Below are 14,134 nucleotides of genomic sequence, written 5' to 3' on the forward strand. Positions count from 1 at the left end.
CTTTCGGCTAGCTAAATGAGGCGCTGGAGGTGAATAGTTATGTGGCGTGGCTTATTACTTCTTTCCTTGATAGCCGTTCAGGTCTCTCCCAGGTTCCATCGTCGTCGCCATTGTAGTCAAAAGCAGGGTAGGCCCTCTCCTTGCAAGGCTAGACATGGCGTACTATGAAGCTTGCTGCCACAAGTTCACCTCTCAACTCCACACCTTGAATCAAGTCTAGGAGCTCCTTCACTTGCTCCATGTCAATACTTCTTGGTCTATCCGACCAGCTTCTTTGGTTCTCTGGGATATGGTGGACGTCACAGCGGACGGACGGGTGGTTCTGTTTCATGTAGAACCACTTGGAATTCCACCCTTTCAGGGAAGTGTTCAGTGGTACGCTGATATAATCGCTGGCCATTCCATCCCAGAGCTGTAGATATACGTCGTCGACCACCTTAGAGCCACCGCCGCCTTTCTTCTTTAACCAAAACAAGTGTCTAAAGAGGTTGAAGTGCGGCAGAATCCCAAGAAACGCCTCACAGAAGTGAATAAAGATCGAGATGTGCAATATAGTGTTGGGGTGGAGATTGCATAGACTAATCGACCAAAGTACCAACAGATCTCGCTATAGTGGTGCAGTGGAGAATGCGGCTATGGCGGTAAGGCGTGCTCTCGCTATCCCCCCTCTCTCTCTCTCCTTTCCTCCCCCTTCTCCCTTCTTCCCGGCGCTCTCTGTTCTTAGCAACCGCTCGAGGGCAGAAAGGGCGAACATAGGCAGTTAAGGTAAAGAGGGGCGGGGCAAGGCTCGTCACGTATTTATGAGGGAGGGAAGGGGGCACAATGGATGGGCGATGAAACTGGGGAAGTTTCCCTCAGATCTAGCACAGTTAATCCGGATCCGACTAAACCGCTCACGCGTCCGCCTTTTTCTTGTTAACCGCACAGTAACATCCCATCCGTGTCGCATTCGACCACAGCAATGATAGGTGACATTTCGTCTCCCTGAGGAACCACCTCAAAAGGCGCACTCGCCATTGTCAGCCAATGGGAGGGGAATATCCCCCACCCGATTCCTTTCGGACTAAGGAACTGGGCACCTAGCCCGTTATGGTTCAGGGGTTCGAAGGCTAGGCCCCCAAGGGTCTCGACAGCCGCCCTAGGACAAACAGAGTTAGGGATGACTATGGGCGAGCCCATACATGGCCGAGGCCCATGCAAGCGATTGTCTGGGATGCCCTAAGTCGTGTCCGAGACCGACAGGGAGGTCTCTGAATGGGATCCCACCGTAGGGAGGCACCGTGCCCCCGGGGCCAATCAAACGGCCCTGGGACCCACTGGAGAAGCCCTCTAGTATTTTTGGAGTGCATCTCTGGACCACCAGCCAACCCCTATCGAATGGGGCACGGGTCTCTACTCGGACTTACCCAGTAACAGCTCACCGGAGGTGTCACTGCTCGCGCCCACTGAGGGTAGCCTGGCATACTCCACCCCTCATTCCGAACGAAAAGGATGCGTGAGGGCCGCACAAAAAAGACAGGAAAACTCCTAATCGCCCTCTCACTCCGAGCAGAGGCTCGGGGGCTCTTCCTACAAACAAGCTGAGGCCCGGCGACCCAAACTCGCACTCGTGGGCTCGGCAAACGCGATAAAACCCCTCACTCAACATGAGAAAAGCACCTAGAGGAATAAATCCACTCCTCCAGGGCCTCGGGGGCTACACCCAGCGGGTGCGCTCGCGCGCACCCATCGATGCCTCGAGTACAAAACACCCTCCTGCCAGGAGCTGCCGCGAGCTAAGTCCTGACAAAACCTTAGGGAGAGCGCTCACACTCTCCCTGAGGCTCGGGGGCTACTGTCGGGTACCATAAAAAGGGGTCCCCTAAGCGAGAACCAAAAAAACGCTTAAATCCTGTAAATATCGAAGCCAAGAGACAACCCCCACCTTATCTGAGGCTCGGCCGGACTGCCCGGCCCACCTCAGACAGTATCCCGACTCACCTGAAGCGGGCTCGGCCCAAAATGAAACCATAAGACCTCGGACGAGGTACCGATTCTCCGCCACGCAAGGCCTCGGATGAGGTACCGACCCTCCGCCTCGCTCAAGGCCCCGCACTTAAGGCCTCGGATGAGGTACCGATTCTCCGCCTCGCTTGAGGCCCCGCACGTAAGGCCTCAGACGAGGTACCAATTCTCCGCCTCGCTTGAGGTTCGACACGCAAGGCCTCGGACGAGGTACCGACCCTCTACCTCGCTCGAGGCCCTGCACATAAGGCCTCGGACGAGGTATCGATTCTCCGCCTCGCTCGAGGCCCCGCACGCAAGGCCTCAGACGAGGTACCGATTCTCCGCCTCGCCCGAGGCCCCGCCCGTAAGGCCTCGGACGAGGTACCGATTCTCCGACTCGCTCGAGGCCGGCTCGGCAACAACCCCATCGCCTCCGCCTTGACCAACTTCTCTGACAGGACGTCGTGTCCAACTAACGTGTTCAACCACTCCCACGACATCAGCCGAACAACGGCTCGATACGGTGGAGTGGCCGATGAGACGTGAGTCACATCGACGCCATGCCGTCTGGGACAGGACGAGGTAGGGGTTACCGGCCGCTGTGCTCGGCACTGTGCCCACAACTAACACCAGTGCTGCATTGTGCTGCCTAACCCCTGCTCTGAGGATAGCGCGGCGTGGAGAGGCATGTCCGGGTCCCTATAGCCTCGGAATCGACGTACAAAGACTAACTGCTCCCTCCGAGCCTCGACTATCCGCTTCGGGGTCTTGGTAGCCTCGGGACTTGCGCCCGCTGAGCCCCCCACAATGGTTCAGCCTCTGCACCGACTGGGCCTCGGCTCTCTATGATTGTCAAACATACAGCGACTGGCGCATCGTCTGCAGTACGCACCATACCCTATGCCAAGCCATAGGAGCTCCCATGTCGCACAGGATCCGGCATGACCGGCGCGTCGCTCTAGTACATTGAGGACAAGGCCGCTCCACTGACCATGCCACCACAGTGACGATCTACAGGGCTCGGACATGCCGCCTCTGCTCATAAAACGCCATGTAGCAAATACATGTAACGCCCCTGTGCCTCCCTTCGACTATAAAAGGGAGTGACCGGGGTCGCTTCTAGGGGACGAACTCACGCATCGGATACTGACTGACTCACAGATACACGAGCAAACAATGCAACGCTCTATAACACACACTCTTCCTCACTGCAAGAGATCAAAATCTCAAGCCACTACGCAGAGACCTAGGACTAGCTCCCTCTCTCGCCTAGCTTGTAAACCCCTACTACAAGCACCTCGGTGCAAGGAATACAAGATCACTCTCTCAGACTGGACGTAGGGCACTTATTGCCTGAACCAGTATAAACCTTGTGCCTCTTTGCATCACCATCCAGGATTAGGGGCACGTAGTACATTTTCACTAGTCGGTTGAGGGCTCACCGATCCAAAACACCGACACCTAGCAACTGTAGCAGGTGGCTATGGCAGGTGGGGCCCGCAACCTTGATTTATTTTTACAACATTTAGATGAAACACTAGCAACATACATGAAACATTTACAACATACATCTAAAAACACTTGCAAAACACCCGAAAAAACTTGAAAACACACGTGTAGCTATTGCAAACATCCAGATGAAATAATAGCAATATACATATGAAAAACACCTAAAACACTTACATATATGTCAGTGTTTCGGACCGGGGGTCCTCAACCAACTAGTAAATTTGTATTGCGTGCTCCTAGTCCCGGATGGTGATGCAACGAGACACAAGGTTTATACTGGTTCGGGTAAGGGGTACCCTACGTCCAGTTTGAGAGATGGTTCTTGTATTCCTTGCACCAAAGTGCTTGTAGTAGGGGGTTACAAGCAGTTTGCGTGTGAGGGCCGGCATGGTCTCCCTGCCTAGAATCGGCCCTGGCTGCTTCCTTTTATAGCCGCAAGGAGAGAGCCAGGAGTACATGAGAGAGCTACATGTGGAGCCTTAGCGAGGAAGGAAGATCTAGTACTGTGGCCTATTCCTGTAGCAGCACAGTGTCGGGAATGGCAATTGGTACTTGATCACTGGTGCATCATGCCGGCCATGCCCGAGGCTGTTGAAGTCATAGGAGTCCTCATTGACGTTTAGTCAGCATGGCCTCCGCTGTAAGTGACATGCCGTGCCTTGTGAATTTTTGACTTGGTGGCGCGCCGAGGCCTGGCAGGTGTTTGTGGCTGACCGCGCCGAGGCCTGATTTGCCGAGGCCCGGGAGGTGACCTGAGTATGATGCGGGGACCTCGGTGGTCAGCGTCGTACCCGGGTCACCTCCCAGGCCTCGGCAAATCAGGCCTCGACGTGGTCAGCCACAAACACCTGCCAGGCCTCAGCGCGCCACCAAGTCAAAAATTCACAAGGCACGGCATGTCACCTACAGCGAAGGCCATGCTGACTAAACATCAACGAGGACTCCTACGACTTCAACAGCCTCGGGCATGGCCGGCATGACGCACTAGTGATCAAGTACCAATTGCCATTCCCAACACTGTGCTGCTACAGGAATAGGCCACAGTACTAGATCTTCCTTCCTCGCTAAGGCTCCACATGTAGCTCTCTCATGTACTCCTGGCTCTCTCCTTGCGGCTATAAAAGGAAGCAGCCAGGGCCGTTTCTAGGCAGGGAGACCACGCCGGCCCTCACGCGCAAACTGCTTGTAACCCCCTACTACAAGCACTTCGGTGCAAGGAATACAAGAACCATCTCTCAAACTGGATGTAGGGTACCCCTTACCCGAACCAGTATAAACCTTGTGTCTCGTTGCATCACCATCTGGGACTGGGAGCACGCAGTACAAATTTACAAGTTGGTTGAGGACCCCCCCGGTCTGAAACATCGACAGTTGGCACGCCAGGTAGGGGCCTCTACGTGTTAGCTTCATCATCCCAATAAGTTCCGGATGGTAGACCCCGTACGACCACTCCGTCTCGGCACGGTGATCTGGTTTGGGACCCTATAGTTCATGTCTCTAGGGCATGAGTACGACATGGTACTCCTCACACCCTGAGCTCCACCGACCGACGATGACGTCACGCACCCGTAGCCCAGGCGTAGGCGGTGCCTTGGTGGCCGCTCTCACCGCGCTCGCCAGGCACGACGCGAGCAGGGTCACCCCGACGCCACGCGAACTCAGGGCGACACGCCGCTCTCCGCCGGTATCCCACGACCAGCTGTTGGCACAAGGTTCCTGGCTGGGGACCTATCTAGCCTGAGCCTGGACAAGGGAAAAACGCCGGTGGCGTGCGGCGATGCCCCGTCATCAAGCTCTGCCCCGCCACCTCCTGAGGAGCCAAGTTCTTTCATCACCCCATTCGACATGTACTGCTATGTGACTATGCCATTCGGTCTTAGAAACGCAGGGGCCACGTACCAGCGATGCACCACCCAGGTCTTTGGTGAGCACATCAGGCGAACCATCGAGGCCAGCGTGGACAACATCGAGGACAAGTCCAGGAAGGCCAGTGACCTCATCGACGACTTGGAAGTTGGTGGCCTGCCCAAGTACTAAAGCTCGGGACCTATAAGCTAGCCTACGAGAAGGGCGAAATCCTCACCAACACTTGGAACATAGAACAGATACGTCGCTTCTACCCTTAAATTCCCAAGCGTCATACAATTTTCCTCGAAATACAATAAAGAAGCGTTCTTTAATTGTTCCAAAATTTTGAGGAACCCCCAGAGCCCATCGGTACGGGTTCGGCATTACGATAACGCTAGGGGGGAGACTCAACTCTGCCTCTACAGAACCGAGCCTCCCTCGGGGGCTAGGGGGGAACCTCCCCCCCAAATCCCAAACTCTGTCACGAACTCTGACAAATCGCTTGCAAAAACCTAAGGACCAAAAGTTTGCCTCGAGGCCAAAAGGTCGGCCGAGCCATGAGACAGCCTACGCCTCTGGGCTACGGCAACTCCCTCACCACCTTTCGCCCAAGGGGCAGCTTAGGCTCCAAGGAAGTTTTTGCAAAGGACTTGTCTAAAAACGAGACAGGGGACACCATTTTTTAGTCATCTTTTTGAAAATTTCCTACGCCAAACTCTCTCACGTACTCTGACAAATCAATTGTAAAAAACCTAAGGACCAAAAGTATGCCTCGAGGCCAAAAGGCCGACCGAGCCGCAAGACTGCCTACGCCTCTAAGCTACGGCAACTCCCTCACCACCTTTCGCCAGAGGGGCAGCTTGGGCTTCGAGGAAGTTTTTTGCAAGTGATATGTTCAGAAATGGGGCAGAGGGCAAGGGCTGGGAAACATAATAGAAAACGATTAAAAAGCATATATACACAAGTACTGAAAAGGCTTCGACGGCCACAAACGTTATGGTACAATGATGTACGTCCTAATCTATTACATGACCCCTTTGGCCTAGGTCAGAATACGGGGTTGCCAGCATCGACGGACGGCATAGGAGGAGCCACCTCCTCTTCGAACAGTCGGGCCAGCGACGTGCCAGGGGCCTCAGCTGCCTCCACCAAGCTTCATCACCTCCTCCTCGGCCTTCTCATCATCCTCTGCCACGACGTAAATCATGTCTGAGACTGGCAGGGAGGTCTGAGGGTCGCACAAAAAGCCAGGGGAACTCCTGATCGCCCTCTCGCTTCGTGCAGAGGCTCGGGGGCTCTTCCTGCAACCTTACCGAAGCCCAGCGACCCGAACTCGCACTCAGGGGCCCAGCAAACGCAATAAACTCCTCACTCAATAGGAAAAAAGCCCCTGGAGGAGTAAATCTACTCCTCCAGTGCCTCGAGGGCTACACCCGGCGGGTGCGCTCGCGTGCACCCACCGGAACCTCAAAAAACAAAACACAATCCCGACGGGAGCAGCTGCAAGCCAAGTCTCAACAAACCCTCAGGGAGAGTGCTCACACTCCTCCCGAGGCTCGGGGGCTACTGTCGGATACCATAAAAAGGGGTACCCTAAGCAAGAACCGAAAAGATTGCTTAGACCTTACAAATATCAAAGCCGAAGGACAACCACGAGGCCTTGACCGATTCTCCGATTCGCCCTGCCGAGGCCCTCTCGCCGAGGCCCTCTTGCCGAGGCCTCGGCCGATTCTCCGATTCGCCCCGCCAAGGCCCTCTCGCCGAGGTCCTCTTGCCGAGGCCCTCTCACCGAGGCCTCGGCCGATTCCCCGATTCGCCCCACTGAGGCCCTCTCGCCAAGGCCTCGGCCGGGTTACCGATTCGCCCCGTTGAGGCCCTCTCGCCTCGGCGGTCCCTCTGGCAGGTTGTCCCATCCATTTAATGCGCCTGACTGCACCCACTACGTCAGCCACGACCGGCAGGGTACAGCAACAGGAGCGATGGGACAACGGTCAAATCTCCTTTTTACCATCCCTTACTGACGGTGCAGGGGTTACCATGCCCTGCGGACACACGCCCTGCACTTTTCCACCTAAACCGGGTACGACGCTGACCACCGAGGTCCCCGCATCATTCTCAGGTCACCTCCCGGGCCTCGGCGCGGTCAGCCACAAACACCTGCCAGGCCTCGGCGCGCCACCAAGTCAAAAATTCACAAGGCACGGCATGTCACCTACAGCGGAGGCCATGCTGACTAAACGTCAATGAGGACTCCTACGACTTCAACAGCCTCGGGCATGGCCGGCATGACGCACCAGTGATCAAGTACCAATTGCCATTCCCGACACTGTGCTGCTACAGGAATAGGCCACAGTACTAGATCTTCCTTCCTCGCTGAGGCTCCACATGTAGCTCTCTCATGTACTCCTGGCTCTCTCCTTGCGGCTATAAAAGGAAGCAGCCAGGGCCGTTTCTAGGCAGGGAGACCACGCCGGCCCTCATGCGCAAACTGCTTGTAACCCCCTACTACAAGCACTTCAGTGCAAGGAATATAAGAACCATCTCTCAAACTGGACGTAGGGTACCCCTTACCCGAACTAGTATAAACCTCGTGTCTCGTTGCATCACCATCCGGAACTGGGAGCACGCAGTACAAATTTACTAGTTGGTTGAGGACCCTCCGGTCCGGAACACCGACAATATATATACAACATCCAGATCTACTTTTACAATATTCAAATGAAACATTTGCAACATACGTCTGAAACAGATGAAATATTTGGAACATATACTTGAAACATACGTGTATAGCCATTGCAACATGTGCAACATCCCGATCTACTTTTGCAACATCGATATAAACACAGTCGCAACATACCTCTAAAACATCTGAAACACTTAAAACATACACTTGCAACATGCATTTTCAATGCAACATCTACTTGTTTCTTGGATGAATAGAGGCTCGGCGGCACACAGAGCTCCATACCGACACGTAGATCGATGCGTGCTGGAGAAGGCCGTGGTGGGCGGGCAGGTGTGGTGCCCTTGCGCTGGAGAAAGGTCCCGGCGAATAGGTTGCGGTGCTCGCGGCACGGCTCCCCTACGTTGGAGAAAGGCCACGACGGACTGGGTGCAGTGCCCGCGGCAGGCGAGCACGATGGAAGCGAGCATCGTGGGCGCGGACAGGAGCGAGTGTTGCAAGCGGGGTGTGCAACGAGTAGGAGCGAGCGGCATGGACTAAGAAGCGCTGCGTCTAGACGGGCGAACGCCCTGAGGAGAGCATTATCGTCTCCCTTTCCCTATTTTTATGATTACTAACCGAATCTGAATGTTCAGCTACTCCCTACCTTATATAGACTAGTATAGTGCCCGTGCTAACGCTACGAAAGACAATACTTACAATTAATTTGATGATAAAAGCTATATAAAGAGAAAATTACGCTTCCATTAATAGTGTGTGCTCTTGAGCTTGGTACATTTAATAAGGGTATACCAGAGGAAAAAAGGAACTATAGTTGCAAATGCAAATAATGTGTTATGGAGAACAATCCTAGGCAATAAAAATAAAATTTTCTTACTTCTAAAATGGTATTGACATACTGGCAAATGACTTCCATTGTGCTTTCTCAATAGTAGGTAGTAACAAAAAAAAAATGAAGAAAGATCAAATTATTACAAACATCGGTGGCTAGCTGCCTAGGAGCCTTTCCTCCAATGAAATTGCTAGAAGTTTACTTAGTCTAGAAATCTCTGCAATCTGGAATCGGAGCCGTGCTTGTACTGCAGCATTTCCATGGCCATCAATCACAGGAACACTGCTGGCCAAACAAAGACTGAAAGACCAAATAAAAAAAACAGAAATCAGCAACACAGAGAACACTTACCATCTTTTATGGGCCAAAAATATCCCATGTTTAAATGCAAGATCCTCTAAGAAAGGGAAAACAACTACTGCATATAGGGTAAAACTTGTTTTAGTTGAAATGGCCTTGTTGGTGGCCTCTCGACCATTAAATGCAATAGTAGTAGTTTATTAGAGAAGATCATGGACATCAACTGTTTTGTTTGGAATGCATTCAAAACTGGTGATAAATTAAAAAATATATGATCAGCCTAAGCCTATGACAAATTTAACAAAACGGCCAGGGACATACATCCAAATTAATAAATAAGCTTACACCACCATGTAGATACCCTATCTAATCCTAAAAATCAAAAGTAACTTTTAGGAAGAAAACAGGAATAGACAGGGTGATTCATGGCTATGTCATAAAGTAACTATGCATCGGTTGGTGAGAATACCTGTATTTTGATGAATGGCGAGAATAAGCAGATAATGCTTTGAAGATCTTACCAGGGGAGGTGTAGATTCATAGTTCTTTCCAATTTCTTCCACACAAGGGACAACAGATCTGAAATGGCAGTAGATTAAATGGGGTCATACATAAATAAAGTTAACACATGTTATAATGTCTTGAGGAACCTGCATTATAATATCAATTTTGATACTTGGCCTCTGATTGGATCTCTTGAGGAACCTGCATTATAATATCAATAATTTCTCTTAGAAGAATTAAATCAATGTCTAACTAAAATGCATGGAAAAAAGAACAAGTATATCACGCATGGCTAAAATAGTCACATAATCCATTCCAAATTTGCAATATTGCTCCTGCTCTCACATTGGTTTCATTTAAAGAACAATGATTGACATACTTCCCAAATCAAAAATTATTCGGCGCCCTCCTTATCTGCACCGTTCATCCTCGTTGCCAGATGTTCCTCAAACGGAGCCTAATGGCAAACCACGTTCCAATGGTGCAGTAAAAACTTTGTGCTCATATCAAACTGAACTATGAAATTTTGCTGCAATAAATAACTTTATAAATCCATACAGTAGCTGCTGTCTGTACATGGAACGGATAAATTTGAAGTACAACAAAGCATCTTCATACAGAATTACTGGCGCACGCTGCTGCAAGATATTCAGATAAAGATTACAGCAAAACCAATAACAACTACAACAAATATATAAAGGCTTGCTCCTCGCCAAACCACCAAAAACACAAAATATATGTCGATTCATGAACTATATGCAAAAAGTAATAAGCAAGTTAACATACAACACCAAGTTGGAAACAACCTTAGCCAACTGTCTTGCAGCAATAATAACATTTCACGTATTGCAAGGTCTACTGAACTTTCACCAATATTCATGTGGCACACACACACAACACTCATCAGAAAGAAACTCTTTACCATACACAAACACTCTTACTGGAGGTAGCGCATTTGACTTCATTTGGACACGAGCAGTGTGTCAGGCTTCCGCTGCTTGCTTGGTGTATTTGGCTTTGAACTTGGCCTAGAGCTTGATGCATTGCTTCCAGCAGTGCCAACTGCAACAATTTGCCCAGAAGCCACAGCAGCTGTTGCCTTGGCAGCCTTTCGTGCACTCTTGTCAAGCTCAATCAAGCTTCGGGCTGCTAAGATTGCTTGTGCCACAAGGTCGTGGCATGCACGGGCATAGACGACCCTCACTGCTTCTGACGCAGCATCACGCACCTCGGCCTCAGTGGCGCAAGCAAGCAGTGCCCAAGAACCCTCATCAATGGCTGGAGCAGCTCCCAGGGAAGTGGCACCCTCGCCTCCTTGTCATCTTCGCTGCAATTCCGGCCACTGATGTCTCCATTGATACGCATCCTGGCCAATTCGTCCTCCAGTTCCTTCCCATTCTCAGCCTCTGAGGACATTGGCAAGACAGACCCCAGAGAGTCACCCTCCTCTTCTTCCAGTTCCTTGTCATCAAGCTCAAAACGGCATTTGCAGTACTGCCCTGCCCACGTAGCCGCAGCATTGCAGGCATCCACCTTCGACGCAGCAAGCATCTGCGAAATCTTGTAGTAGTAGGCCTCAAATGCGACTCCAATAATTCCGGCGCGCTTCGTCGATTTCACCGCGGACTGTGGCTCCAGCGGCGGCGAGAGCACCCCCACCACGGGAGTCGCCTGCGGAGGGGGAATCGGCGGGGGCTGCGACCGGCGAGGGGACTTGGAGCTGGGGCTGGACGCCGGCGTGTGGTATAGGGATGGGACGGAGAGGTCGGGCACCTGGACGAGGATCGGCTTCCCCTGGCGATTCTTGGCCTCGGAGGAGTACACAGCGAGGAGGACGGCCTCGAAGCCGGAGAGCGAGGACGGAAGCTCGGGTGGGAGGCGGCGGAGGTAGAGCGCTGCCAGCAGGGGCAGGAACGCGAGCGCGGCGAGGCGGAGGTCCGGGTCGGCGGAGAGGAGCGTGTCGTAGAGCCAGTGGCAGGCGGGGTCGTCGGCGCCGCCGCCCGCCCGGAGCGCGTCGGAGAGCGCCGCGTAGGCGGCGGGCGAGCGGAGGAGCGCGCGCGCCGGGTGGTCGGCGTTGGCCAGCGCCGCCACGTCGTGGGAGACCGCGGCGGGCAGGATGGAGGAGAGCGCCAGGATGCGGGACCGCGCCTGCAAGACGGACTCCCACCAAGACGGGGTCGGATCGGAGGCTGAAGCGGACGCGGAACCGGAAGGCGAGGCGGCGCCCGCGCCGGCGGAGGATGGGGAGGGAGGCATGGCGGCGGAGAAGCCGAGATGAGATCTCTCCTCGGCTGTGGAATGAACGTTTTGGTAGTTAGCTGTTTCTCGAGGGGCTACTTCGTAAACTTGGAGGCGAGAAGCCGGGCCGGGGCGCGGGCGGTCGCTGGGGGCAAGGCACGTCCCAGGACCGTTCGATGTGGTTGAGAATAATAAGAGTTAATTCAGTGTGTATGTTTTTAATATAATCTTTATCTATGTGTATTTTGTAGGGTGGGCTTATCTTAGATTGTCATTGTAGACGTGGGATTTATTTGATGATCGTAGGATAATTTAAAGTGATGTATTATAGGGGTAGAGATATCATTTGAACTATATCTCATATTTTCTATGCTAGAATTAGAACTACTATCTTTGTTGGTATCCAAATTAAATGCATGATCAGCTATGTGTTTAATATTTTTGTGTCACTACAGTTAGCAACATCAACCGCAGACTACATTTTCATCTAGAGTAGCCGATCCCTTTTCTTGAGTAAATAATTCAGAATTTTCATTTGCAACAATAGAAGTTTTATTTAAACAATCATCATTATCATTCATCTCAGAGTTATTAAGCGTAACTTTAACAATACTAGATTGGATTGAGGATAAAGCACTTGTAGATAATACCTCTCTTAGCACATCGTCGAATGGTGGAAACTCTTTGAATTTGATGACTCATTTGCCTGTCTTCTGATAACATGTCAAATACATTTTTCTAAACACATGATTAATTTCTTGAATAAGATCTTTTGGCACTTCTACGGGTAGCTCCTCAAGTTTGTAATCTTGAGCCTTATCTTCTCTGTTGCTTATTGCTGGTCGTGTGGCAAAATCCACGAATTTGTATGCTTATTGGTAGTTTCCCGTGTTTCTTTTTGCTGCACTAAATGATCTGCAACAGCGCTAATTTTGCAGCTCAAAAAGCACAGAGAGCAAGCGCTTATCCGGCCCACTATACGATTCGGATATAGTTAAAGATGTTTTAGAGGTATATTGCAAGTGTTTTACAAAAATGTTGTAAAAGTAGTTGGAATATTGCACATGTTGCAATAGGCTATAAACGTATGTTTCAAATATTTTATTTATTTTAGACGTATGTTGCAAGTGTTTTATTTACATATTGTAGAAGTAGACCGGGATGTTGCATATATATGCAAAGTGTTTCAAGTGTTTTTATACGTATGTTGCAAGTGTTTTATCTTGATTTTTGCATATATTTGCAATGGCTACACACATGTTTTCAAGTTTTTTCTGATGTTTTGCAAGTGTTTCAGCTACTTCGGACGTATGTTGTAAGTGTTTTATCTGAATATTGCAAAAGTAGATCGGATATTGCACATGTTGTAATGCACGTAAGAAACGAAGGGAGCGCCAGCAGTCCTTGCGCATGCTCTAGCGGTGCAGGCCCCACGTGTGCGTGAAATGCAGGCTTGGGCAAGAGCGGGCCCGAACATGAGAAACGAGAGTGCAGCGCGTACGTCCGTCCGAACATCCGAGCGCTAGCACTCACTGCAACGCCGATAGCAAGCAATGATAATCTGATGCACAGCAACTTCGTCCCCGTATACACGCCTTCCAATAATGCGCTAGCACTCACTGCAACGCCGGTAGCAAGCAATGATAATCTGATGCACAGCAACTTCGTCCCCGTATACACGCCTTCCAATAATTTAAAGCTCACCAAATTACCGACTCTATGGTGGCTTCGTTTTGTCTTCTGTTGCAGGCGATTTGACTAAGAAGCAGATGAATAGGCAATAAAAGATCGGTTACATGGGGTTGCACCATCGCGATGAACAGATCTCGAGGACAAGCGGAGTCGCCAATTATGTTACCGTGAAAAAATGATTACGCGAGTGTACTGGTAGCAAGTGTGTCAGCGCAAAGGTGTTAGCGTGCCGGCAAGCTTCAAGGTGCCAATCTGCTCACTCTGCTCATGGAAAAGAAACATGATTCATTTTATTTTGGAATAATCATCGAAGCTTTATAAATCAACCTATAGGTGGAATTTTAAGCAGAACTTGCTTCCATTTAATTAATTTCAATCTCATCCTATCACAGGTAGATCAAAATTACTTTTAGAGAAAGACCTTATTCTGGTTAATGGACATGGACCTCTTGATCAGAGCATTAACTAGTGCTTTTGGCTATAGTTATATGTTTTGTGCCCATTGTCGAGCATAAGGCCCGTGGCTGCGGAATCCTACGAGT

General features: G+C 50.9%; 1 pseudogene; it reads right to left on the minus strand.

Annotated features, from left to right (window-relative positions):
• Nucleotides 1-8,868: 8,868 nt before the first annotated feature.
• LOC136508299 (uncharacterized) lies at nucleotides 8,869-11,997 on the minus strand (annotated as a pseudogene).
• Between the last annotated feature and the right edge of the window lie 2,137 nt (nucleotides 11,998-14,134).

The sequence above is a fragment of the Miscanthus floridulus genome, chromosome 15, assembly GCF_019320115.1.
Source record: "Miscanthus floridulus cultivar M001 chromosome 15, ASM1932011v1, whole genome shotgun sequence".
Taxonomy (NCBI): domain Eukaryota; kingdom Viridiplantae; phylum Streptophyta; class Magnoliopsida; order Poales; family Poaceae; genus Miscanthus; species Miscanthus floridulus.